We start from the raw sequence: 13,425 nt of genomic DNA, 5'->3' as shown, positions 1-13,425 counted from the left end.
CAAGTGGCCCTAATACCTCTGCCATCATGACCAGGGGGGGTAACAGCTCCAATAAGCAAGTAACCATCGATAAATTCACCGGGCCTAGTGGGGGCCCCAGGCCGTCAGGGGGTGGCCCGCTTGGAGGGGGGCCGGATAACGCGGCCCTTATGGCGGCCATAACCCAGTCACGGGACATGCTGGACGCCAAGATAGGGGCCGTTGGCGCAGATGTGACCTTATTGCGCCAGGACCTGAGGAACGCCGTGGCGCGGATCACGGAAGCTGAATCCAGGGTGTCAGTGGTGGAGGACGACGTGAGTAACCTTAAAAAGAGGATGGCGGCGATGGAAACTGCGCAGCGGATTACGGCGCTCCGTGTGGAGGATGCAGAAGGGCGGGCGCGCCGCAACAACCTCCGCTTCCTTGGATTTCCGGAGAGCTGTGGGAAGGGTGGCATGGAACAGTTCCTTACAAAGTGGCTAGAAACATGGATGCCCCCGGGGACGCTGTCTGCATGCTTCATTATTGAAAGGGCACACCGTGCCCTGACGCAGAAACCACCCGAGGGCGAGCGACCTAGGGCGGTGATCGCACGGCTGTTGAACTACCACGACAGGGACGCCATATTGAGGGAAGCTAGGAATAAAGAAACCCTCTTATGTGAAAATCAAAAGATCTTGATCTTCCCTGACTACACCAAACTCGTCCAACAGCAACGCCACTCTTTCATGGCAGCCAAGGCAAAGTTGAGAGGCCTTAAGCTACAGTATTCCCTGCTGTATCCGGCGCGCTTGAGAGTGATCTTCCAATCACGGACACTATTCTTTGATACGCCGGAAGACCTGTTCAGATGGACCGATGAAACGGTACAGGTCAGACCGAATTCTCAACCAGGGCTCGGTCCGGGCTCCCCTGAGGGCTCGCCTCGGCCACAGCGAGACCAGTCATCTAGACCTGGACGAACCAAACGCTCCAAATCACGCAAGCGAGCGGCCTCGGCCGATGGCACGCAACACACTGCTAGAACCGAAGACTCCGAACAATCTAGCACAGATCATTGAAGTCACCGGGGCCTCGGCTCCCTATTCTGCTACTACTGCTGCGAATCCCGGATGGGCGCACCTGGTCGCCTGGGACCCGCTGGATTGCTGGCTGTATCGCGGCCTTGTAACAAGTACTGCTAATGTCTACTGAGTGTAGATGAGGCTGTGGGGGGGGTTCGGGGACTGCATAATGGTGGCTGCCACTCTCCCGTTGTGAGAGAGACACTGAGGGGGGGGGGGGGGGTGAGTTCACTGTTCCTCTTTGGGATGTTGGGATCCATTGGTATGGGTGGGCCTGAGCCCGCTGTTTCGGTCTCGGGACTACTCATATCGCGACAGATACTTCATAGTTCATTGAGGTATAGGGTGGGGGGAGGCGGGAGACGGGCGGTCAGGGTTGTGGCTGCTGAGTTGGGGTTTGGGACTGTTGGGGACTGTGGGGCTAGGGGGTTGGGGATGTTCTCTGGGGTAGATAGTGCAGTGCATGTGTGTGTCGTAATGATGATTCGTGTGGCGTGTGGTGGGTGGCGCTGGAGTGGGGGGCTCGTGTGGTGGACTCCGAAGGACTATGGCTGATTCGACTCATCGGACTCCAGAAGACTCTATGCGAGTGGTTGCGTGGAATGTCAGGGGGCTACTAGACAAAATCAAGCGTGGGGCAGTTTTGCGATGGGGCAAGAGAGCAGCGGCAGATGTGTTATTGCTCCAAGAAACTCATATGATGGGCACAAAGGCACTGGGCCTGCAGAGGTTTGGTTATCAACAAGTTTTCCATGCCGGGTTTGCTAGGGGATCCAGGGGAGTAGCCATATTGATACACCGCAGAATAGCATATGTCCATGAGAAACAGTGGATAGATCCACAGGGTCGCTACTTGTTTGTGAACGGCAAGGTGGGCACGGAACCTATAGTGTTTGGGAGTGTGTACGCCCCCCCCCCTGCAATGGGCCCTGGCTGAGAGACTGTTCTCTGTATGGGACGATATATCAGAGTCAGTGGCGGTAATTGGGGGAGATTGGAATGACGTAATGGATGTGAGTATGGATCGCCGGAGGCGCCTGGAGACGACTGAAACTCCTTCCCTATCCCCTCCACCCACTAGACTGCATGCAATGAGTGAGGGGCTGGGCTGGGTGGATGCTTGGCGACATATGCACCCTGCGACCCGTGAATATACCTATCTATCGGCGGTACATGGATCATTCTCGCGCATAGATTATGTGTTTGTACCTCGTGAATGCCTGAGTAGGGTGAAGAGCGCGGACATCTTGCCGAGAGGCCTATCCGACCATTCCCCAGTTTCAGTTAACATGGACCTCCTGCGAAAACGGCAACCATTCAGGTGGAGGATGTCCTCGTGGCATCTGCTACAGCCAGCCTATACTAAACATTTGCGAGAAACCATAGATCACTACTGGCGGGAGAACCTGACAGAGGGGGCGGACGTGGAGGTGGTATGGGAGGCGATGAAACCTACCGTACGTGGAGTGGACATCGCGTGGTGCTCGGGAGCCCGTAGGCGGCGCCGGGAACAAACTGAGGTGGCGGCTGAGCGAGTGGCGACCCTAGAACAGGAACGCCGCGAGGGTGGAGATGAGATCGGGCTAAGGCTGCTTTTACAAGCACAGCAATCGTACGCGTCCCTCTTGATGGATGAAGCCAGACAGGCGTGGCTGGCCACAAGAAGTAGGGTGTATCAATGGGGGGACAAGTCGTGCTCCATGCTCCATCGATTGTGCCAGCACAACTTTCAACCCCTCGTGCTGCCGGGCATTATAGACGATAATGGGGAGGTCCTGACTGACCCTAACGAGTTGGCAGCGAGCTTCGCCACATACTTCGAGGCCCAATACGCCTCATGTGACCGATTGCCGGAGGGCGACTTAGACCGGTTTTTCGCGGACCTACCGCCCATACGGGTATCAGACGAGGCCAAGGAGAGCTTGGACGCACCCCTCACAGCGGAAGAGCTGGGAGACGCTCTGGGGCAGCTCAATGCGGGTAAGGCTCCTGGCCCTAATGGTTACCCGTGTGAATTTTTTAAGAAATTTCACGTACAGCTAGGGCCACATTATCGCCGAGTTCTTGAGGTGGCGAGGGAGCGGGGCGCGTTGCCCCCCGATTGGCGCCATGCCGAAATAGTAGTATTTCAGAAGCCTGGTAGACCCCCGGGCAGCCATGACTCGTACAGACCTATTTCCCTCATCAATATCGAGGCTAAAATACTGGCCAAGGCCCTAGCGAATCGCCTGGCTCCACATATTACGGATCTAGTCCACTCGGATCAGGCAGGCTTCATGCCCCACAGGGCAACACGACACAATATTCGGCGGGCACAGGCGGCACTAGACGCTGTTGGAGCCTTGGGGGACCAGGCGGCAATGTTATTGGCCGACATCAACAAGGCTTTTGACTCGGTCAGCTGGTCGTACATATTTACATTGCTATCGTGGCTCAACCTGGGCCCGGTTTTCCGGTCCTATATCAAATTACTTTATACGGACATCACAGCATCAGTGCGAGTCGCCGGGGCGGTGTCGGAGACGTTCTGCATTGGCCGGGGGACTAGGCAGGGGTGCCCTCTTTCCCCCTATCTTTTTGCCCTAGCAATGGAACCCCTAGCTGCCAGAGTTCGCAGAGATGCGTTGATACGGGGCTTTGAATGGAATGCCACACTGTCGGATAAAATTGCATTATACGCGGACGATGTCCTCTTCTTCCTCACTGATTTACAGCGCTCCGGCCCACGTGTCCTGGAGGTCATGCAACTATTTGGGGAAGTGTCAGGTCTATACCTAAACTTACGTAAATCCACCCTATGGGTACTACATGGGGACACGGTGACGGATCCCTGGGCTTCGGAACTACAAGTGGCCACAGTTGGTCTGAAATACCTCGGGGTGTTTCTCTCACACTCGGTGGACACGGCCTGGGAACGTAATCTACTGCCCGTCTGGGAGCGGGTCCAGACAGATATCAAAACTTGGTCCCGAATGCCCCTATCAATCTTTGGCAGGTCGGCTATCTTTAAGATGGTTGCACTGCCGCGCCTACTCTACCAACTACAGAACCATCCATATCCTATCCCACCCCAGTGGTTTCGGCGGGTTGACTCGGTGCTGGGCCGCTTCCTGTGGGCTGGCGGTGCTGCCAGGGTAGCGCTGCGCACTTGCTTTCTGTCCACGTACTGTGGGGGTCTAGCCACCTCGGATATACAGTCGTACTACCAAGCCGCTCATCTCCTTGTTCTAAATGAATGGTGGTATGGTGACGGTGGAGATCCGGCCTACGCCCTGGAACGTGCGTTAATGGGGGATAACTCGCTCCACACCATCCTATACTCACCCCGGCTACGTCGGCCACTGCCGAGAGTCACTAAACTTGTATTTGCGATATGGCGGCAGGCCCTGCGTCGCATGGGCTGGTAGGGTAGACTGACCGCGGAAACGCCGTTATGGCACAACGGTTTACTACCAAAACTTTCTAAGTTATCAGGCTTTGATGGCTGGGACTCAATAGGCATTTCGCAGCTCGGCCATGTGATGTCCGGGACGACTCTCAAGTCCTTTCAGGCTCTTAGTGCTGAATTTGATATGCACCAATCTCAATTTTATCGGTATTTGCTATTTCGACATGCATTGACGCCCAGTATAACTAACCTTGACTCACTCCCAGAGTTCAGCCCGATCGAGGCGATGGTCTTCATGGGCGACCTTGGGGACAAGAAGGTATCGCGCATTTACCAGACCGTGGTCACGCATTGCTCTTCCACCCTTCTTCGGCTGAAGGCGAACTGGGAGGCCGATATAGGACCGCTAGATGAAGATGATTGGCGGGAGGCATTAGAATCCCCGAGGGGGGCGGCTATAGCGATACGGTTTCGCCTCATACAGTTCAAGATTTTACACAGGGCTTATTATACTCGAGAGCGTCTGTGGAGGGCGGGCCTGATTGAGTCCCCGGAGTGTCTGAGATGTGGGGCGGAGGTGGGTACGTTGCTCCACACAGTGTGGTCGTGCTCCAAACTAGTTGGCTTTTGGAGGGGTGTATGGGGCTGTCTGTCGGAGGTGCTGGGCTGGACCCTTCCCCGTACCCACCGCCTGGGTCTATTACACATCCTGGAAGGGGTTGGGGGTAATATCTATAAGCGACACCTGCTCCTCCTGGGGCTGATAGTAGCCAAAAGAGACATGGCCCGAGCATGGAAGGAGGCGAGCCCCCCCCCCCCCCCCCTGACTGAATGGAAGGCAGGCTTAGACTTTTGTATGGGTCTGGAGAGGCCAATCTTTGAGGCACGAGGATGCCCTCGTAAACATTTCAAAATATGGAAGAGGTGGGCGGACTACAGAGGTTTGACACTGGACCCCCCGGCGGAACCAGAGGAGGACCTATAGCCCTGTGTGCTCCTGCGCAGCCCACTCCCACACACACACTTGATGCGCCAAGAGTTTCCGTCCATACGGTCCACACACACATACATGGGGTTAGGGAGGGTTGAGGGAGGGTTCGGGGAGTTGGGTGGGTAGATTCTTGAAAAGATGAAGGTGGGGTTAATATTTTCGTGTACCCTTGATTCTGCTGGTTCATTGCTTCAACGCTCAGATTTATATTGTGATTGTAACTACAATGCCTGGTGGTATCGTCCTGATTGTGGGATGCCACTTTAATTCATGTGCTCATCTTTGTCAATAAAATTGTTGTGAAAAAAAAAAAAGTTACTTACCTGTAACAATGATACTTTTGTAGCACAGATAATAATTTACCCGGAGGTATGACCTTCATCTATCCGAACATTAATATCGCTTGCAAGCTGTCCCAAAATCTAAATTCCCATGCCTGTGGGCGTAACAGGGCAAGAGCAACAGGTAGTCGCAAAGTACAAGCTAGCCAAAGCGACTTCTGCTGTCAACCTCCCCTACAACAGAACAGAGTAACTCACTGGTTCTGGCAGATGGCCTTGAAGTACATACACAGTCTAAGACCCAGAACATTCCCTTAGACTGCCACGTTCAGAGTGCAGGAGCCAGAAGGTTCTAGTTACAGAGTGCAATAGTTGCAGGGCCTGACAGAAGTCACATGTATTAGAACTGAAGTCTTGACCTGAGCCTCATGCTTACCAGCACTAAAATTAAAATCTTTGAAAACGGGTAGGTGAGCTATTAAAGGGTAATAAAAACCACCATGGTAGTGCTAATATCCAGCTATATGGATGTTTCAGTCAAACAGGGGAAATTTAACAGACTCAAATTTCTGACTGGCACCGATCCAATGATTGTGTGGAGGAGACTTCAAGTATGCCTCCCCGTTGGACACTATTAATCATAAAAGGGGATATGGACTTTTTGAATCTGAATTCTAACCTCTAACAGCAAAGGTTAGATATCTTTGATGTTAGTTTTCCATATCCAGGCTATTGTAGATTCACAGTGTGCACCATCCTGCCATCTAGTGGACGGGTTTGGTAAATTATTTTGCTGATCTGAATTAGGAGTTTGGTCGTCTGCCATATTTTCATAACTCATAAAGTAAGCCTGAATCATGCAATGTCACGTAATGAAAAAGCCACCTACATACTGTACTTTCCCCTGCAATGACTGCATGTGAGGGTGTGTAGTTAGTTTGCCAGCAGAAGTGAGAGGGGGGTTGCATGTGGAGCTAAACCAGGCTCAAACTTCAAAGATTGTGCTACAAGGAAGAACCATTTACCTTTTACAGTGCAGCTGTAATGTCTTATTATCACAGAGCACCTCTCTTCCAATGGGTAATTGGGCTATCCACTTTTCTTAGAATCTAACCCCCACCTGAAACAACCTATAGACAAATGCCAATTAAAGGAGAGGAGGCTAGCACACCAACCATCAGGGCGCTATATGCAAGCCTCTAGAGTCATCACTCTGGTTGCTATGGCAGTCAGTATGAGGTGCTCAAGCTCTTGTGGGAGCTGGTGGGGGCTTCTACCTATCTAAAAAACTCAAACTAGATACAATTCCTTTTGCCTAAGAAAGTACCCAGGTGTCATAAGCTAATGATGGCCACAAAGGTGTCCACTCTTAAGTTTCGTCCTCTGCAGGGCACCTGTGCTCTTTTCATGACTCAGTGATGTTATCCTTCGCCGTGGTGTAGTGCACGCCCCGTTTTTCTCTTGGATCCCACATACAAAGCATGCACAAATGCTTAGAGTGGGGGTTTCACATAGAAGCAGAGAAGGGCAACAGGCCCTGCTGTGTGTACACCTCTGGCTGCAGATATGAACTTCTAAACAGATATCCACAGAACTCAAAGACTTCTCAAACATGTATCACACAAACTTTGATCTAGTCAGCTCACACCACATCTACATGCCCGCACCCCACCATCCCCATTGCCCGATCCTTGTTGCTTCCAGAAATCAGGCGTCATTTCACTGCAGGTTTCTGTCATAATAATATAATGTACCGACAGGAGGGGAAGAGAGAGGCTTTTCTGTGGCTCTTATCAAAATACAAAATAAACCCTGTCTACCTTAAAAGGTAATACTCGTGTAGACTACAAAATACACTATATGGGGGGGGGACTTTCTCAGAAATCAATGAAAAACAAATTTTAAAAATCAAGGTACTTGCCTGTAAGAAGTTATGAAGCTAGAAAAGAGATTTCTCACTGTACATCAACCTGGTTTACGTTAGTGCATAGCAGTTAGGAAATTAAGATAGCACTGAATGGTTTGCTCGCAGATGTCTCCACCACCGAATAGCTTTGAGAAAGATTTTGATACATTGGTCATTAAATCCAATGAAAAGGTGGGTACAGGAAAAAGGATTTCTTCAACTTCCCCAAAACTGCATTATAAACGGGGACGCAGATGGTTGTGCTGTCCCTTTTGAAATAGCACCTGTGCACATGTACATCTTAACAAGGAGTTCCCTCCTTTGCACAAAACGTAGCCAACTGCAAATTACGGAAACACTTTTCTTCCGTGTTCGCGCTATATTATGTACAAGAGCGCAGAGCCTGCCAGGAGGTGCACAGACTGGGCACCACAAAAAGGCAATGCACAGTCAGTACACACCCTGAGCACAGCCCTCTGGATGTGGTAAAATGGAATCCCAAGAACACTCCAAACATCCCTCTGCAGGCAGGTGCAGTCACTCTCTGCACTCGCTTGCAAGGTATATCTCAATACTTCTTCTGACGTGCAGACGAGTGCTGCCCCTGGCTTGGCATAAGCCCAGCTCCCCGGGGCTTCCTGCTTTATAACCAAGATACTGAAGAAGTACGGATTCCCTTGAAAGTATGAGAAATCACATCTAGAACTGACTTAACAAAAGGATTCAGATAAGAGGTGTAACATGCGTCTCAAGGATCAGGCAGTAAAGATGTAGAAAAACCTGACTGAGCTGCTTAACTTTTGAGCAGCCGTTCTCCAGAGAGGATCTGTAAGCACTTGAGAAATGTGATGCCAAAACGTCTGTAGTCTTATGTCAAGCCACCGATAGACGACTTTCTTACCTTTTGGTCTGCAGGCTCAAAGCATTTTCAACATTAAATCCGGTAACAGACCATAATTGTAGGCTCAACATCCTCTTAGCTCTGACTTTTCCTGAGCTCACCACTATGAATTCCAGTTTTAAAAGGTTGCACGACAACCACCATGTCCAGCTGCTTAATCCACCATTAATCATGGTAATATGGAAGGAGCTTCAGGTGTTTATGACATACATAAGTGGATAGGAAATTCTGAATTGCAAACTCATCTGGTGGCTAACACCTTTGTCATCCATCATGGGGACGTGAAATCCACTCGTTTGCAGATGTAGCTCCAAAATTATGTTCTTGCATTTCCTAATATCTCAACGGTATCGTACATTTGGGCCCGGTGGATTTCGTTACATACCTTGTGATCATCTGTTCTTGGCATGTAAGGCTGTAGATACACCTGCTTTGCATACTCCTGCCATCTAGTGTTGGGTCCGGATGTGTGCATGTTTTTTTCTTCGAAGAAGTCTTTCGCGTCATGAGGTAAAGTGACTCCTCCCCTTGATAATAGTGTGCATGTGCATCAACTCCATTGTTAAACTGTTTTACCGCAGGTGTGTGAGAATGGAGTGTAAGAAAGTGTTAGTAAAGAAAGGTCCATGCGTATGCCAAAGTAAAAATTTCTTGCAACGGCCACAGGTGTCCAGGGAGGAGGGTGGGCATATGTGAGTCTATAGTACTACATGCCAAGAACAGATGCTTAAAGGGTAGGTAACACAATCGATTCGAGGCATGTGTGGCTGTAGATACACATGCATTGCATAGACTGTAAAGCAGTGCCCACTGAAATCGGTGGCTAAACTGTGGGTGTTACAGTTGTTTGACAAAGTTTATGTAGCACTGCCTGACCTACATTAGGCTGATGGCATGCTAGGACTTCCAAACAATAATTTGTAGTGAAAGTATGTGGTGTAACCCATGTAGCTGCTCTACATTTATCAGCTAGTGGGATATTGCCTAGGAAAGCCATGGGAGTCCCTATTTTGCAAGTAGTGTGTGCTGTAGGAGGCCTTGGTAAAGTTCTTTAGGCTTTAGCATAACATGTTTGAGTGAATTTAATTATCCATCTGGCAATGCCCGATTTGGATATGGGTTTTCCTATATGCTTGTTTACGTTTACAAAAGTCTTTAGTTCTGTCAATGTAATACATCAGAGCTCTATTATCATCTAATGTATAAAGAGTCCTTCCCGCTACTGAGTCTGGTGGAAGAAAGAATACAGTAACTCAACTGATTTGTTAAGTAACGCCGGGCGGAGACCTCCGCTTCACCCGCGGAGTGTGCAGAGATTTGCCTCTTCTGGGTTCCACGGAAAGGCAAATCTCCACACACTAGCAGCTGAGCGGAGTTGGTCAGCCCCCGCCTCCACACCCCTATATTAACAATTAATTGTACATGACTTAAAATGAAATTAAAACCACTTACCTGGCATGCGGCGTCCCCGGGCTGCCCTCCTCTTACTCACCGTCCGGGTATTTCTTTGAGAAAATTGTGCATGCGCCCGCACATTTCTTGCAAGAAATGTGCGGGCACGCGCGCATGCGTAGTTTTCTCACAGAATTACCAAGACGGCTACGAAGAGGATGAGGGTAGCCCGGGGACACTGCATGCCAGGTAAGTGGTTTAAATTTAATTTTAAGTCATGTAGAAGTAATTGTTAATATTGTGGGTGCGGGGGGGAGGCGGGTGGCGTAGTGGAGGTCCAGAGTTTGTACGCAACTCCGTAGACCTCCGTGTAGTCCCGCTACGCCCACTACGCTCACTACGCCAGGGTTTATTGTTAAGGTGGAAAGGGGAGACAACCTTTAAAAGGAATTTTGAGTTGGTGCAGAGAACCACCCTATCCCGGTGTTGTGGGGAGAAGGGTTCTTCTAAGTTAGTGCCTAGAGCTCACTAGCATGTCTAAGCGAAGTGATGGCAATTAAAAAAGCCTGTTATGTCCCCTTTGTTAAAGAACAGCTTTTTGGCCCATAGGTTGAACAGACTCTTCAGAAGATGAAAAAGGATACAGAAGTTGCATACTCCATGGGTGCGCTACCAACACCAACTCCCTGTAGCTCCTTTCACCGCTCCTCCTATAGGGGAGGCTAAAAAAGACATTTATGATGCCTCTTCCTCATACCACAGAGGTCAGTCGCCACTCCTCTCCCATATGCTATTACAGGGGCAACAACTCAAAAGGTAGAGGCAAAGATGCTTCCCCACATGGTACTGCATCCACCACAAAACAGTGACTCTTCCCCTTCACACTGATCACAGTGTGAAACAGGCTTTGTTGAACCTCTGGCTTAAAGCCAAATATATGCAGCCAAGCATAGCGACACAACAAAATGCTTGACTGAATGCCTCTAGCAGCAGTGTCTGCAGAGTCTAGGGCACACCTAAGGGAGATATTCGAATTAAGCTTGCTTTCAGCTACAAGCTCTTGCACTTTCTTTTTATACTCCTCTGGGAGGTGTTGGAGGAGTGCCTCAATTTCTTACCAGTGGGCACGATCGTATCTGGCTAATAATCCCATGGAGTTGGCAATACGACAGTGATTGTTGGACTGTGATGCTACTCTTTCACCTGAAGAATTAATACGCTTACTCTCCTAATAAGGAGGTGGAGAGTCACTGGCAGCCTGGGAATTGGCCCTCTTATGGCCATTAGAGGCAACAGGAGAGACAGGTGGAATTTGCCCTCATATTTAAATAGAGTCAAGGTTTGAGGCTGTATTTTTCTTTTATCGACCATGGGAGTGATAATACAGGCTTGCAAAGGATGTTCAAAAATATAATCTATATGCCGCAGCAGAACCTTGGACATAGGGAAATGTGTTGCCCTATGGGTTGTGGAAAGGGTTTTGCATAGGAAATACTCTTTTATAGGCTCCTTAAGTAGTGGTACCAGATGGTAAATTGCAATCCTGCCAATAAGCTCCTGATAAGAGGTTGTGTCACCAGGAGGAGATGGCCTGTTAGAGTACAGGTCATAGATCAGTGTCCCCTTTAGGGTCAATATCATAGGCCGACCAAAGATCAGTGGGCTGTGGAGCATCAAAAGTATCATCCCCTGTGCCATGCCCACATGGGATTAAATATGGGGACGCCAGAAAAGTGATATCTAATGGATCCCCCGTAAAATGAGGGAGAGTGTGTGGAGGTGGGGGAATAAAGGGTGGTGGTGAAGAAGTTGTCGGAGAGTGCAAGGAACTGCTGGCCTTGTCAGAATTCTCCTTTATGGGTAACGCCAGCAGATGAACACCCTCTTCGAAGGAGAGTTGGCACTTGGATGGAGGTGGCCCAGGAACCAAAGTCTTGGCTAGAATACGCCCAGTGTGAGGCTGTATTTGGATTTGCTTCTGGCAGGCATGGAGTTTTTCTTGCAAATTGTGGACAATTGGTTCCAGAAGAGTACCAGAATCAGGTCTCAATGCGGATCTGGAGATGATTTAAACAGAGATGGATTTGTGTTTCAGTGCCAAAGTGGGTTGGTGCCAAAGATGTAGCAGATCAGCTTGATACCGAAGTGGTCGGCTTAGAGTGGAGCTTCGGTGGCAAGCCTGAGGGTGGGGCATTCAACTGGGCTTATCGGTGCAGACCATGGCCTGCTGGCAGTGGTGGCCCTGGGAGCCTTATGTTTGATAGGAGCTGATTTTTTTCGTGGCAGGATGGGGATATCAGTACTCACAGTACCCTGACTTTCTCAAATTTGTTTGAAAATGCACGATTTTTCTTTTTTTTCAAAATTTTCGTGGGGGGGGGGGATTACCCCCCCAAATCCCCCTTTTGGGGTTCGGGCTCGCTCGCTACGGTGCCGTATGCAAATCACTTTGCGCCCCACCACTTTCAAATGTCACCCACCGCCCCTGCTGATGAATGCATATAATTCAGACAGATCGGCCTGCCCAAACTCCATCTGTCATTATCGTGCATAGGTTGGCAATCCTGCTTCGTTTGGAACTGGAGTCCTTCAATTTCTAATTTGTTAAGGAACTGCTCTAAACGATGGCAAAAATGAATTCTGCACATATATAAAATTGAATTTGTGGTGCGCATGTACTTTTTTCAGATGTCTGGCATAAAGTTAGTCTGTCCATGGCAAAGCAGACAAAAGCCGTCATAACAGCTTCATTGCTTGCCAGGTACCTTCTTCATACCGAATCCTACACCTACATGATCTTAAGGCAGGGTATGACTGTGCAGAGCTCAGGCACTAGTAACAAGACGCAGGACTAAGGGTCTGAAGAAGCACAAGTTAGACCTCTGATTAAATGCCTCAGGGAAAAGCGCTAATGGTAATCTGCAACAAATGACCTGCCTCGAAGTGTGATCAGCACTCAAGGAAAAGAAAATTACAGGGTAAGTAAATGTAGGCATGACTGGGATAAGCTGGTACTTCATGTAATCGCGCTAAGCCATTTGCTTTGATAAAGGCAAGTGGTGTAAGTAACAAAGAAACAACACCAATTAAATGAACTAGTCCAAAACTTGTGGCACCTCTGCTATAATCTCGTTCAATCCTGAGCTTAATTTAACTATAACTGGAGCTGCTCCCTTTAACGATGTAGTGCGCTTTTCGTGCAGTATAAAACGAGGCTTAACGGGTTTATCTGTACCTTCCTAATCAAGGTACTCTGTTTAGCCAAATCATAGCAAACGTAGATGGGACAGGGTGGGAGGGGAGGGGAGGATGGGGGAAATCACTGCAACGAAAATAAATGAATATTTTGAGGAACAATCGAGGGTGGATGCAAGGAAGAATGTAAGTGTTGGGAATTTAGCACCGAAGAAGAAGAGATTAACTCATACGCGTCAATAGCAGGACAGAAAATGTTCACGACATGCCAAGTGTAATGTTCTGGCCCTCGGCCGCAGCATATTTTCCAAGAGCACATCAACAC

At 49.3% G+C, this 13,425-nt stretch overlaps 1 protein-coding gene across 1 annotated transcript in view; it reads right to left on the bottom strand.

Annotated features, from left to right (window-relative positions):
- TMEM131L (transmembrane 131 like) overlaps positions 1 to 13,425 on the bottom strand; it is a 580,656-nt gene that overhangs the window by 296,932 nt on the left and 270,299 nt on the right. The window lies entirely within an intron of this gene.

The sequence above is a fragment of the Lissotriton vulgaris genome, chromosome 3_1 (assembly GCF_964263255.1).
Source record: "Lissotriton vulgaris chromosome 3_1, aLisVul1.2, whole genome shotgun sequence".
Taxonomy (NCBI): Eukaryota; Metazoa; Chordata; class Amphibia; order Caudata; family Salamandridae; genus Lissotriton; species Lissotriton vulgaris.
This window is presented reverse-complemented; position numbering and strand designations above follow the sequence as displayed.